The 16426-nt window shown below is 36.2% G+C and overlaps 1 protein-coding gene across 3 annotated transcripts in view; it reads right to left on the bottom strand.

Moving 5' to 3' along the window:
* LOC113502027 (beta-arrestin-1) overlaps window positions 1-16426 on the bottom strand; it is a 66311-nt gene that overhangs the window by 16822 nt on the left and 33063 nt on the right. The gene's annotated exons all lie outside the window — the stretch shown is intronic.

Here is a 16426-nt window from a genome sequence, read left to right as displayed (position 1 = left end):
CATACAAACAACGTTCGACAGAATTTAATTTTAAAAGATTCATTTTCAGTGGAATAGTTTTCTTAAGCGCAATTTGTAATATCTTTGTTACAACCGCAAGCTTATCGTGCTAAAATATTAATTTAAAACAAGAGATGAATAAAACGTGAGAGAAAGGTTCTGATGCAGCTTCTAGCTAGGAACTATTCATAGACAATAGCGGTTAATTTGTTGTCTGAGCACAAAGAGACTGAAATATGTAAAGATCTAAATTGACCAAAAATTTACCGCGGTAACAAAGCTTCAACTCACAATACCCTTTCAAATAACGCAGCCGACGGGACAGACCATAAAACACAATAGCTTTTTCAGTGGATATCACCGCAATCGATAAATGCCATATACCCTTGAGTACAAGTCCGACCTGACACTAACATCCCGCTGTCAATACCAGCCAAAACCATTAAACCTTCACAAACACTGTTTTAACGAATGACGTTTTTAAAAGCTACATGAATGTATGTTTTTCAGTTGTACACTAGCGGAATAACCCGCCTCGGGAGCTCCGCACTGGCCACTACGGTAAAGTTGAACGCTTTTGTTGTCGAAACTCTATTGTGATACGATATTTTTCTCTACATTTTTTTCAAACTATAAACTGCAGCTTCCAATACAAGAGAAACATTGTGTAGGTACTCACGCCCAGTTATTACGTAGGTAGTAAGTGTCGAGCCAAGATTCATAGCGACAGAGATAGTTGTGAACGTGCCTTACATACAAAGTGAAACTAACCAACAACAACCGTCAAACAAATATTAAAACAAACGTGTTGGAGACGAGACAGTCTGTCCTCCTGTAAATAAGTAATGGGTACATTGTACCCGTGTATTTTATCACCTCGCTGTAATAAGGCCGAAACTTACAAAGACAATTAACCCTGAGTAGCTGTCGCCAAACTTCAGAACCCGCACTAACAACGGCTGTGTAATGTTGTTAAATATAAATCTATTAGTTTAATAGGAAATTCTAAATAAAGGCCCATCATTGATAATTTTGCGGGTTACGCCGAACTTTAGAGAGGATAATACAATGTGACGTCAGGCAAATTACATTGGAATTAGGGAGATGTTGGACCTTTGTGCTTACAACAATGTACACATTAAACACTACAATCTTTGATCTTGTTCAGCACTTAACTGGTTAAATGCTGACACAAATTATTATAATTTAACAAAAGCGTAATCTAAAATACTGAATACTATTTATCCAAACCAAACTACTAAAATATGTTGTTAAGTCTAGATTCAGAACCTAAGTAGACTAATAAAACAATTGAAAAGAGCAAGAAAGTCTTCCCTACTAAATTAGAAGATGAGAGAGAAAACCGAGACATTCTAAAATTCAAATCGCCAGGTCACTTTATTCTGCACAAGCATTTGCTTTTACAATTCCTCCACAGAAAGTGCCAATTAGCTACAAACACATACATTTGAATCTTCACAAAGATTTAGCGTAGCCAATTGTGCCCTATAGGGTTCATACGCCTTTCGAATTCCCAAGGCCTTATCGGGATAAAAGCCCATGTAATTCAGGTAAAACAAACCAGATTTAACTTTCTGACGTGATTGAGTATCAAACATATCCATACGAACTTTCGCTTTCATAAAATTAGTACAGATTTCATTTACATTGCTTATGCGCGATGTTTTCCATTCTATATTTTTCTTTGTCAAGATACCGTAAATATGCGAATGAATATGGAAATGTCAGCTACTAACGTCAGCGCGTTGCTAGACTTAAGCACGTATATTTTAGTCTCAGTCGCGACGTTAGATATCGACTGGTTTATTCAAATGTGTTTACCTTAACTTAAAATTTAACGCAGCTAAGGCTGAGTTATACACGGCCTTTGCAAGTTTTTAAATTGTCATATAAGGTAAATCTACAATGATCAACTTATATGTTCATCTCTCATCAGAAAATCCAGATAGGTCATCGTCTTATTCATTGTGTTGAAGATTTCGAGTCTCATTTCCTTAACATTATACTTTGACGTCAATAAGACGCGGGTTAGAATACCTAGTCCGTGTCCAGCGTGCTGCGTGCGCTAGCCACTTCAATCTGTAACACAATATTATTCAAAACTATCGTTTTCCTGCAAGGTGTCGCCACCGCCGACTCGCGAAGGTAACCTTATAACTTGAAAGCGATACTCGAAACCCAGATATTCCATTATTAGGAACTCATTAATATTTATTCAGAAATAACAAGCCTTTGGGCCCTTCAAGGTTCGAATGTCAATTAAATTCCTTGGCGTTTAATTACATATTGGATGGGGGCGAAAGAACGTTCTTTTTGTAACTAGGCCGGGTTCGCATTACTGCCCGTAAAATACTTTATCTTTTTCCATCAAAATTGAACGCCTCTAAACTCAATATTTACCTAGACAGATTAAAATTTAATTTTATAGCGTGTGCAGTCTTTTTTGCGAACATTTTTCTGGCACGAGCGGAAGCCAAAGTTGTGCTTGTGTGTCCAGGGGAAAATTTAAAATTTATCCTAAAATATATGAGCACTTGACAAATTACAATTACATTTGTATCAGAAATTTTTGCTGAAAAGGGTAATAAACAAAACCTTTTTAGAGTAGAAGACGATACGGCTAAGGAGAGTACACGAATCTTAGACGTTATCCAGGGTTGAGCGGGTCTCCAACAAGTGTGAAATCGTGTGGGCGGTCAATCCTCATAATTGTACATACAAAAGTATCGGCCCGTAAATCATCTCTTATTTGGTACAATTGGGACCTTTCCATTGTTTACAACGGATACGTCTATTCTATTCGAAGTATATAACAAAGATGGTTTTTAGTAAATTGATTTCATCGTCCTACGTTTTTCGTTGTGACTTTTTGCTGCCTGAAATCCAAAATAAATTTCCGCTTGGTTTTTTTTTTGAACATTTGGACTTTTACTGTTGTCAATATACTTATACACAACTCCATAGATACCGAAGTATACAATAGGGTTGAAAGGATAAAACAAAAAACAGCTTTTCGTTACCCATTACAGAAACATTCCGGTTCGTTGACTGTAAACTCAGTGTTTGTGCGTGATCGCTGTTTATATAGAGCGTAGGATAGCAACAGTGGCCAATATAGACCGTGCTGGTACAAGCCTTTCAAACTCTATGTCACTTAGTTGTTGCTACCGAAACAATTGAATGTATAGATAGGTACGGTAGTATCTACCATTGGGCTTTAACTTTCATGGTGTTATCATCTCTAGACAATTACCATTTGTCAGCAGGGACTTATTTACGCAATTAGTACGTCCATTCTTGCGATGTATTAAACTCTTTCAACATTACTCAGAATCATTCCTCTATTTCCATTTACTATATCAATTATTATTGAAACTGTATTGTTCTATAAGAAAACTCGTTAGAAAACTTCGCTTAACGAGGAACCGTTACAGAAAACAATGGCGATTAAAGCCCTCAACTTAATGGAGAACTATTTTAGTTTCTAAGTTGTTCGTTAGTTCGTTATCGTTCAAACAATATATGGCAAATTATGGCGATCCAACTTTTTTAAAGGATCTATTTCTTTTACAAATATCAGCAGAACACTTCACAAAATCGTTAAACTTTAGAACCTTACGAGTTTTAAAACATTTTTCTATTGTACCTGTATATTTTTATACAAGCTATAAAACAAAAGATTTTTCGTTACAAAATTTAACGACGTACGTTGTCAACAGTTTCAAGAGCGCTTACAAAGTTTCTGGAAATTATTTACCCAGAGGACCAATACAACCTAAGACGGTTCGGTCAAGAGTTGCGTAGGTAGGAACCGTAGGGAACGTCCTATTTGAACTTCGTATATGTTTTGTAGCGTGAGTGACGTATAGCTAGTTGGTAGTAAGTGTGAGTAATAGGTACTTGATAAGAATTGACACTGCCATGATTACCGAGATCCGGGCTCCATTTGGCAATGAACCGGTGACGGGGGATCGTATAATCGGATCGCGAGCCATCCGTCCTACTATCATAGGGTCACCATTCCATTCATACTGATAATGCGAGACCCTAAATTCTTAAAATTTCACATTCCAATTTACACAAAAGGTGAGTCCTTAATGGAATGGTAATTGAAATTCAAGTCGAATATTCAGAGGCCTTGACCGATGATAAGTCGACTGAATTTGAAGAGGTAGTAAAAGATATATGTTGCTTACGCAAAACTGAGCGAAAATGGTTACAGAGCAATAAAGCCGAATATATGAGACGGCGTTTTGGGTGTATTTGAATTTTGTCCCTACTGAAGACTACCTAACTATAGAATTTGGCATGTTCTGAAAATAATTATACAACATTACGTACGTATTACGTATCTACATTTTATAGCAACACATATAATTAACCGTGACAAGAAAATATACATACTTTATGGTAAATTGTAATGTTTGCATTGACGCAATGGATCAATTCAATAACTATTAAATTTATTTACATAAGTGTGTAGTAAATATTTATTAAACAATTTCTGTGCTAATAAAACAAGTTCTTGTACCAACATAAAACGGGCCATATAATTGATAATGAGCCATAACCTAGTAAAAGTTAGTTCAGTGAATAAAGATACCAGTATGCCCAGGAACGCATAAAGTTATAGTTCCTGGCAGCGAATTATGAAAATCGACCTTAAGACCATAATATTACGAAAGATAATGCTAAAATTTCAAATAAATACCGAAACAATATTTGAGTACTCCTATAGCTTCTTGTCTGTTGTAAAAGTTGTTTAGCATCTAAAGGACCTATAGTCGATTCATATAAGGTCACCATGCCAAACCAACTGTGAGCGACGTGTCGGGGGTTTAATCACCGCGTAGGACAAGCGTTCGCATCGTCCACGATTGCTTGTCCTGAAACTGGACGTCTTTATGCATGGGCTTTGAATGTTTATTAAACCCGTGTGGTGGCTATTTTAAGAAAGATACGTTTGATAACCCTTTCTGTAAGCCACAGAAGAACCATTTTGTAACCATTCCATTTTCCTGATAACAATTTGTCAGTGTGGGACATTATACTATTATGATGGTCGCCGTAGCGAGTGGTATTGGCTTGTTTGCGTTTCCATTTATATCTAATTCCCTCAGACAGGACGTCACCCTACCGACCCTAGCCCTAACTTGATTGGAGTTTCCCGATTTACACCGGTTGATAAAATTGTATCTTCGTTTTCTAGTAGCTGTGGTCATTACAAAGGCAATTGGGAGTCCCAAAAAGTAACGGGCCTACTAAATATAAGATTGAAAATAAAAGGAAATGGAAACCTGAGATTACGAGTAATAATATTGATATAATTTCCAAACTTTAGACACTGAAGTTTATAACCTTTTTAACAATTCAAATAGGCAGGAGTCTGAGATATTCAATTTGCGTGTTAATTACGACATTTAAAATCATGAGGCAATCAAACTTTGATGGTAAGTATTCTTAATTACTTATTGACAATCCGCTTCCAGGATCCACACACTAATACGTTTTTTTCCAATCGGGACAGACCAAATATATGCCCAACGTTTTCCATTACACACTACAAAGAAAACATAACTCGAGCATGACAAAATATTTGTACATGCGTGAACGGCACAAATGAAAATAGTCTGCAATAAAAATAGTGAATATAATAAAACATTCAGCCTATTATGAATACAGTCAGACATACCAACGTTGTTTGAAGAAACAGTGATGTACATTAAACAAGCATTAACGGTATTAATTGGGACTGTTTACGCGCGCAACGTGCGTACGATGCTGTTTAACGACGCGATATAAATTGACGGAGAAAAACTTGGCGTGGAAGAATATAGAAGAACATTAAGAACATCCATCTGTGTGTCGGTGACTCGATTTTAATATACTCAAGCGGGTTGACTCGAGTCCCTACAGTCAGGTGAGGGAGGGGTGACGAGGGGGGCGTCTTCCGGACGTTTTCAATAAACAATTTCTCTCGCTCGCGAATGCTAACAAAGGCTCATCGACGCGAAATAATGTCAATATTCTAAGATACACAGTTGGGACATGACGGATTACCCCTTTTCTTGGGCGCTAAGTAATTGTATCTGGATTGTGAGTGGCTTCAAGTAGATACTTAAGCGATTGATTTTAGACTGAAGAATACGTTTTTCAAAAACAAAAAATAAAATAATACATGGTCATTAATTTTAAAGTCCGAAATGAATATTAGAAAATAACTCATATTTAATTTGTAACACAAAACCGTCTTTTCATACTTTTCATGTCGAAAAGGATAAATTGTTTCATGTCATGTCGACGGCTCATGAAATGTATATTCGTGTTAGCGACGGTTTTCGTTACCGTGACCGACTGAACTAGTCTCCTCGTATCGAGAGCCAATGCCAAGGAAAGTGAACACGAGATTAATAAACTTCGATGTTCTACGGTAATTATTATATGGTATGGTAGTCTACGTGACGTAAAATGTGACCTTGATTTTAAATTAGAAAAAACTACTAACGAGTTGTAAAACTAGTTAAACAATCATGGAAATTTTGGTAAAGTATTGTCACGGTATGAAGATCATTCTCATTGAAATCAAAGTTTGAAGAACAGCATTTAAAATAAATACAGCGTAATTAAAACCACAAAGACGGATTTCTCTAGCTGGTATTTAAGATTTGGATGTTTGATGTCAAATAGCAAAAAATCGAATTAAAACGAAGCTTATCGATTAATTCTCGAACGTTTCCTAAACCTTGAACTATGAATCGAGATATCGTTAAAATCTTGAAGGGAGTGAAGTGAGGTATCTCATTATGCTCGTCATTATAGTGGAGGCTGGAGATGGTGGCATGAGTGTCAGTTGTGTGTCAAGAGCGGCCTGAATACAGGTCAGGGGTTTAACTTTACTTCTGTAGGCATGGCGCGAAGATGATGGCGACTGCGAAAACGAAATGGCTGACGCGACTTACGATTACTCTGACATGACCATAAATCGATTTGTCATTCACAGCAACATACTTGTTAACAGTTTTTGCATCAATAGGTTATCTTTTTTAAAAACGAAGATTCTAATTTTTGTAGCCAATTGAATGCTATTCAATCGACGCAGTAGGATTCGTTGGTACGAACAAAATTAAAACATATAAAAACATTTAAACAATTGATCTTTCAGTTACAGATCAGCAACTATCATTAACCGCTGACATAATATTTAACAAGTGACTGCAGTAATTGGGCGATCCGGCCACTGAAATGTAATCTCGGTAATCGGGCGAGTACGGGCCTTAAGCCGCGTCATTACGGGCACGTTGGCGGGATACGCCGGCTTAACCGGGCCACGTGCTCCCCTCACTCCCATTCAAATGTTTCCTTATTTCATAGAGCTTCCTACACCACTGATGTTTCAATAGAAGCTCATATAAACGAGGAAAACAACCAATAAACTTCACTGAAATATTTGACTCGTTATTTTTGTAGGATTACGCTTTATTGAGAACTTTTTGCGCGGAATACACATGAGTATGCTGAAATTGGTTTTTATTGACTAACGCTCGAAAAGGTAATTTTGAAAGAGGATATATGGGACTAGAGATACGTGAAGCACGTGACCTGTCCTAACACCTATTCATTGTACCTAAACAGACGCAAAACAAGTAGGCCGAGCTAATCTGAAATTCTATGACATTCATTGACCTGCTAACAAATACGTACTACCTTATCTTACTTTCTTCTTACCTTCCTACTATCATATTTTTTTTCTTCCTAGCTGTCAAGCAGTATATCCTGTACACGTAGACACTTTACACTAAAAGGTGAGTAGACAGAATGAACTACAACAACCGAACCGAACAAACGCCGTAATCGGCACCTCTGAAGTCTCGCCGAAGCTTTGTCTGCCATTCACGACATTACCTAACTAATCCATTACTAATTCTGTTTCACAATCCGCGGACGGGTTGATTATCTTGTTTTGTTGCTTATTTAAGATTTAAGGGATTCGAGTGTAGAATAGAAATGGTATTTCCTCGGAGATGAGAAACAATAAATTGTTGTCCAGATTTTATGATTTCATCTAAAAGACATTGAACAACAATGCGGCAGAGAATTATTACTTACATTGAAAACGTTGTGTTTACATTATGCCAACAAATTTTATCATCTTCACAATCATAATTTATCAGCATGTAGATGCTTGGTCTATGCCTCCCCTCTTTCCTGCCACTATTTCCCGTTTTTTGCGCCCCCGATGAAGATAATAAGTAACAAATGAACTTTTTTTCTAACATCGTATAGAAAAACTAGCCTGTGGATCACCCGGATGTATGTCGGTTATAACTGCAACTGTTTGCTAATCCAAGGTGTTACCAGATTTCATTCAAATCGATCCAGCTGTTTAGGCATGAAGAGGTAACAAAACAAAAATACACACAAACACCCTTTATACTTTGCTATTTCTAATATGATAAAAACAAAGCAAAACAGGTGTAAAATGAATTCAATATTTTATTTAACCGAACACAATATTTACTTGTGTACGGTAGCATCGTTTACTACGTCAGCTAAACGTTCTGTGGAGTGCTTGAGCAGAGGTCACGAGGTGTAGCCGACACCTCTTGCCTCACTCGCATCTAAAATAGGTTACCTACTCTGTAACACAGACAGGTACCTACTTACTTTGTAAACGAACGTTTTTCTTACACAATTACTTTACTATACTTGAACATTCTCTTTACAGGTGACACATTTTTCTTCTGGAGCTAGGCTTCGCTTCGATATTGAATGCGGTCGGTGTTTTTATTTTAGTTGGTATGTTCTGAATTCAAATGACATTTTAACTATTTTTGTAAGCTGTGGTTGTTTTTAGAAAAGAAACATGGGATTTATTTTTTTAATTTAGCACTGTAAAATTTTTCTTAAGGGCACAGACTCACCTTTCATTCTTCCACAGCCATGAATTAACGTTATGAATATCTTTCTGGTGTTTCTTTTATATTTTTAACGTGCACCAGTACCAGATCAAGTCACCTGGCGAAGACGTCAGAACATTTTTTAAGCTGCCATATATTCAAAGAATTGTTTTGCGTCATTTAATTTCTTGTTACCGTTTCGATCGGTCGATCCGAGTGACGCAAGTCTTTGTGGTGTTTTAGAAAGTAAAACAACAACATTTATTTAAAATTAAATTCCATTTTCCCTATTAAATACAACACGGTTGGTGAAGGTCACAGTAGAAAAGTTACAATAGGGAATTTTGTAAAAAGCGATGCCTAAAAAATAAATAAAAAGACAAGCACATCACTAAAAACATTTGAACATGGTCAATAACCAATACGTATTTCATATTACAAGTCAACATTGACAATCCCCTGGCATTTAATCATCCAATTTGTACAGTCATGCGTCTCGCCAATATTAGTAGTGTGTAATAACATCCCAAATATAATCCAACATTTAATATCTCTTTGCAGCGTAATAATAACGTTATGGTCCTCATAAAACGTGCAAAAATATCACGAGTGACTTTTATAACGAATGTGTTTCTGGTTTCTATCTGCTATGCTTTATATGTGTTCTATTTTTAGTTTCCAGAAAATAACACAGAAAATCTTATTTATCTGTAGGTACCTTTCCCGAACGGTTTTAACACCTTCATTACATCATATCATCTAAGTCTGCTCGCTCGTAAAATACGTTTAAAACAATACTGTTGAAACTCCACGTCAAAGAGTGATCGATGGATAGAATATTCAAAGTTATGTCGGCAATGTCGTTCGGAATTTTAAAAGCTTCATACATGATATAGCGTACGGTTGGAAGTAAACAGGCGGTGTTATGTCAACACTGAAGGGACTGGAGGGACGGTAAAGAGGTTAAAAGCATATGAGCAGAGAGGCACTTCCTACGACACAGGTGATTGAATTTAAAAATGTTTTACGTAACAGAAACTCTCGCTTGGAGAACTAATGTCATTACTCTAGCTGAGTAACGAAATGAACAGACCTTAGGGAAAGATAAAAATATAAGTCTCTGAAGTACTACGGACGAGATTAATTAAAATTCATCCAAACCTACAAACACTTGTCCTATTTAGAAGCTTTACTTGGAGAGTAACACTAAACGGTATTAATTACTTATTGATCTGCAATGAAGTGGGATGAGAAAATTGGGGCAAATTGAAATCCTTGCGTTGGACGAGTATGGCGAAAATTTAAAATTCGTAACGTGGCCCAAATTGAATGTTCCACTTTGTTGCTGAACCGTCTTTCTTTTGCAGTAAAATAGCGTTGTTGTTCGGCTCACTTGTCAAAAGGTCTCTGATTGTTGACACTTGTGTTTTATTTCACGTGTTTTTATTGAATTTGTCGTTGGACAACAAAGAATACGTTGAATTATTAATTATATATTATTACACGTATTTTGTTCCAAGTTTTTTTCAGCTGTATTATCTTAAGCGATTTCTGCTTAACCTTCTTCATGACTACGTTATGAACTTTCTGTGTACAACTATGACTTGGACTAAGGCTAAAGCTTGCTCGCGGGAATAATTATATATTTAATAGTAGTACAAGTAGGCACATAGTACGCACATCTTATTCAAATGCTCGTGTTTGCATCGCTTGCGTGCCTGCTCCACATTTCCCTGAGTGTTCACGCATTAATAACCCAGCTCGCATGCAACAGGCATAGCTCCGCTTGACGTCATTTGGAACGTCACGCCATCGTGCCATGGTATACCGTCATACTGACCAAGGTGATATAATATTTGTTTACATTTTAAATCAACAATTTTACTAAAATTATATGAACAACGCAAGAGCAACGCGCTTTTTTCAACTTAATTAATATTATATCAGTCGACCACATACCTACTTGCAGTATAAATGAAAAACCACAAAGTAAATTAAAATCACATTTTACCTCATCATTAATGTCCCATTAATGGAGCTGCCCTTTTATAACAACAGTATCAAACCTCGAGTTACATTGTGAATACCAAAAGGGTCGCAAACTAACGTGCATTTCCCGTGACTGGGCCAGACAGCAACAATTGCTTGAATGGTCTGACATTCTGAATACATTGAGAGAATGTCGGAAACAAAATAGAAGGTAGCTTGAACAATTGGTGGCGGATAAGGGAATTTGTCGCAGGACCGGCGGCGGGCGGGACTCGCACAATGCCGAGCTGTACGAGTGATGAGATCGGCGGACAACGCCGGGTAGCACGTAACTTACTATACGAGGTTTTATTACTTTGGTCTTGCATAGATATACAGGTAGCTTCCTCTTGCATCGCATTTCTTCTCAATTGAAATGACACACTAGAGTAATTACTGAAACGTTGTAAAAGTATCTGAACTTATATTTGAAACTAGCTGTTGCCCGCGACTTCGTCCCCGTGGGTAGAAGATGTAAGTTATTATTTATACCTGCCCTGTTTTTTTTTTTCACATTTTTCATTGTATCTTCGCTCCTATTAGTCGCAGTGTGATGGTTTATAGCCTAAAGCCTTCCTCGATGAATGGTCTAATAATTTTTCAATTTGGACCAGTAGTTTCTGAGATTAGCGCGTTCAAACAAACAAACTCTTCAGCTTTATATATTAGTATAGATAAAAACTTTTGATTTTGATATTTGAGGGTGGAGGTTTACTCTCCAAAATGCCTACATTTTTATGTTGGTGAAGAGTTAAGCCGTACAAATGGATTACTGGACCCCAGAGACGTCCCGCGTGATATTTCAAGCGATTAGGATAATAAACGAAGTCTTAAATGATGCAACGGTTTCCTCACGCGAATTTAGAGGGATTGCCCGACTAGTTTCGGACCCAACCTGAATCCTTAATCATCAGCTGACGGGTATTATCCCGATAAAGACGTGTGAGTAAACTGTTGCATCATTTAATAATGAATCAGTCTCACGATAGTTACTATCGAAACACTTAAATGAAAGTCTGAAAAAAAATAATTTAAACCGTCGGAAGCTTTACCCAAATGAATACAAAAAAACATTAACATCGGTCAAGCCGTTTAGGAGTTCAGTTACACATACATAGTAGAATAATGAATGAAAACAGATAATTCAAAACGTTTTTTGTTTAAAACCTACTTGGTATATGCAGTGCAATGTGAAGATACTATCTCCGATCTTGTTTATTCAATACATCCCATTGTATTTTTAATCTTGACGTCTTTACTTCAGCGCAAAGTAATAAAAATGTTTTGTCTGTGCCTACACTTGGAATTTGCTTATTGGATTCTATTAAAAAGATCTCACTGAAATGTAAAAACCTTATTTGTTTAATATAACATTATTAGAATGAAATTGGAAACAGTGTATGTTCTATATCGGTAAACATAAAATACTTAGGTATACTTAACCGAGAATATTTAAAGAAAACTCATAAAAACCAACATAGAAGGCCATATTAGCATTTTATATAGGTGAGTAAAGCATAACCTTAAATAATTAATTTTAAGTTTATGGTGTAAAAAATAATAAATATTATTTACCAATGGTTACATATGGGGTCCCAACACTCTCAACGAAATCAAAGCCATTATTATCAAAGGCAATAATTAAAAGTGCTCCATGTTTAATAGTGTAACTGTTTGTTCTCAGGATGTACATATGGGAGTAATTACTCGTAGTGGGGTATTCTGCGAAAGTTACCGTTGTTTCAAAGGATTTTATTTCTATTACACATATTTTATTTTATATTAATAATTTAAGCTTTTAACAAAATCTTAGGTATTTAATTTATAATCTTCATGCTTACAAACCGTCACGTCCGAATTCACATTATTCCCTTTTCTATCCATATTCACCACATAAAGTCCTCAAATAAAAAACAAAATGAATTACATAACTACGCTCTAATTACAGTAATCAGTAGCACGAACACACTAGCGGTACTTCACCGCGGCACATGTGTAAGGACATCCCTGACGTAGCGAGCCATATGCTCTAACACGCCATAGATCATACGAACGAGGTCAGTTTATAAAGACGCTGTTTGTTTTGCTTCGGCACAAACAGTAAGAGTTCTCACGTTTGTGAATTGCGGAGCACGGAGCTTGGTGCGCCGCGGTCAAGCGGAAGGCATTCCGCAATACAATTTGCAAGACTATTACTCATCTCACAAAACTGTGTAAATGATGGTACTCACTAAAGGCTTGATATATTTCTGACGTAGACTGCCATAAGAAAATTAAAAGGTTTATCTTTCTATGTAGAGATAAAGTGGGCTTAAGTTAATTAGTAAAAATACAGCACCGCGCTGATGAACTCTGAATACAAATTCTGAAGAACCGCAAAACGTTTGATCTCAATCTGAATAATCGTAGTCTCAGAAATATGGCGTCATGAACTCCAGCTGAACTAATTTCAGTGAAATAATTGATTACACACGAAAGTTCCATTGATGTAACCACGTTAATATTACAGAGTTTAGGTTTAGGAATACCACGATAGGATTAATATTAATTAAGGATTATTTAGACATGGTAACTCTATCGTGACTTGCGATACATAGCCGACGACGTTGATTTAAAAGACACAGCGACCCCTAAGTTTCTTTCGACATTTAATAACTTCTCAAGATAGTCTGATAGGAAATGTCGGCTCCAGCAAACTCAAAACAAAAGACATGTAAAAAGATGATACATCCTACTTACAGATTAGATGATTGCATATCATTTCACTGTTACATCACTTTTGGTTAAGGCGTTTGGTTTCTCGCATATTCTGTAATGTGTTTAACTATGAAATTTAGTTGTCTCATTTCATATTTGAAACACGTAATGGTTTAGGCTAGTTGGATCTAACGTTAGGGACTTAATGTCGTTATCGGCGAATTGTAGGTGCGAAAATACATAAACCCTCGGGGACTTGGGTGGGACCGAAGGTCACACGATTTTGTCATTTAACATTTAATTCAATGTTGAAATAATCAATTTCTCAAATAATATCATTGCAGGATATATTTATTTCCTTTCTTAGGTCAATTTGGAGTCAGTAAGTGGGGGAAATGGTGATTGAACCACATTTTTCTTCGTTAGTCATGCACACACCTTGTCTCTACCTTTCTCAAACTTTGTTTACCTTTGCCTCGTCTAATTGAGCCGAATGCATTGTACATGTAGCGACTCACCTGACCAGAAACTTGATACAACTACACGTGCAGGTTTGCCGAATACAGTACCTACGTTATTATTACACTCTGATAATCAAATAAAATAACAAAATTTATCCTCTATCAAATACCTACTGAAATAACAATAAAAACAGAATATTTCGATAGGGACTTTACCGGTACAATAGTTATATATCACGTTACGGCTTGTTGCTGGGCCGATTAGGGTAAACTTGTATTTATTATTTTTATCAGGTCAACAAAAACATAACTGTATTATAATAAACCAGCGGTTGGTATTAACTAAAGGATAATTTAGACGATAACGCATGAGTTACAATACATTGCGAACCCGCTCACTTGAAGTATCAGAAATGATTATACGTGGTCGGCAATGTACTGCCACTAAGCGATATTTCTCGCACCGTCTAAATCAGCTATAAACATTCGAATACATATGCGTATATATATAAAGTCATTAATATGTTTGCGTCATGAATCATTTTATTATCTTTATGGCTAAACGATGCGGTTAGCGTCAGTCGCGGCGCCATCACAGCTCGCGTCACGAAGACACGTGGAATGTTTAATAATTATGACTTTTAAATCACTTATTGATATTAGATAGCGATGGATTGAGAACCTCCTTTTCTGAAGTCGGTTAAAAGGAGATAATGGTGATGAGTTATAATAAAATCAATGCCAGATTATGAATAATTGTCTTCCCCGAACTACATCAGGGTTGTTCGCTATTATCCTATAAAAATAACCAATGTTATGTTTGTTACGCAACGTACTATCTGGCTTCTTTGTTTTATTAAAATTACGAGAAAACAGTATCGAGAATCAAAATTGGATTTATTATGAAAAATGAAGCCACCTTCGAGGATTCTGTTCGTGGAAATATCGGGAAAAAAATTAAGTTGTCCTCGAACGAGGCGCGTTACTTAGAATAATAATATTACAAAAACCAATTTCAACTAGCATTTTTGTGCTACTAGCTGACCCAGCAGTTTTTCCCTACAAATGATTTCTAACAAATACCTGGTAAAAAAGTAGGTAGGGGTGGACTACTCTTAAAAGAAGGAATCATATAACATAAACTAGAAATGACAGCTCCACGTGTTTATTACTTAAAAATGCAATTAATCGCACGTATTTATCGGGACTACTCGACTAGTTTCGTACCCAAACGTTGTCCATAATCATGGCATGTCATATCGCGAATCGAAAGTAAATATAAAGATATACTTAGTTAATGCTTTACTAAGGTATATTTTTGCAAGTTACATAAATAGCACGCACGATCTTAAGTAGTTACAAATAAAAAGAGAATCATAAAACGAGGCAAATATTCTAGACGTTCTAGATCTAGTCTAGATTATCTCAAGTAGGTCAGGTAAGTTGTACCTTAGATGATAATACAACGTACGAGGTAAGACGTCTTTATTTTTACATTAAACGCGAATCTTGCTTTATTAGTAATTTGTATTCTAGACCGCTTCAGGCATTTACTAGTACTGACTAGATTTTAGATTTCAGTAGAATTACATTGTACGCTTTCAAGGGTATATTAGGTTTCTCCAGTTTAGTTAAATAACTAATTAAGAGGGGAGAGACGTGTCTCTTTTGAGGCTTGGTTAAGCCTGATTATGGTTAAATAGTCTTTGTAAAAAAAACGGATATTTCATTTAAAAAATGAAAAATCCTAGAGCCATTTGGACTGCGTACATCGTCCTCAAGTCTTCATATTTATAATTAAATGCAATATGTATATTTTTAAAATTAAAATAACAAGCTAATTAAATAAAAAAAAAACAGCACGGCGAGTTAATGATAACGAAGTTACGCGTCTACGTCCGTAGCGCTACGTCATTAAGTGCGCTACGGGCCGTAGCTGGGTAACACAAGCAAGATAATTAACGTTGAAATGTAGGTCGCTAATAAGTACATTAACTATGCAAGTGCACATGAAACACTTAATGAAAATATAGGAAAAAAGTATTGTTTGCCAGTGTAGCAGTAAAGGGTTGGGACCCAATCGGGTAGCAATCAACCCGTTCCGTGCGACATGTACAAACATCACACTTTATTGAAGAGGCCTATTTCCACGACAGACAAGGATGGATGCGTCTGATAAATTGATATTTGAGCTTGGTTGCTCAATCCTGCCCTTCGGAAAAAACACTGAAATTATTTGTGTAATGTGTATATGATACTTTTTTATTATTTACAAAGTAGAGCGAAAATAACCTTTATATGTGTGAGTATCGCAAATATGAG

Source organism: Trichoplusia ni, chromosome 16, assembly GCF_003590095.1.
Source record: "Trichoplusia ni isolate ovarian cell line Hi5 chromosome 16, tn1, whole genome shotgun sequence".
NCBI classification, from domain to species: Eukaryota; Metazoa; Arthropoda; class Insecta; order Lepidoptera; family Noctuidae; genus Trichoplusia; species Trichoplusia ni.
Note: the sequence above shows the minus strand (reverse complement) of the source record. Positions and strands in the feature narration are given on the sequence as shown.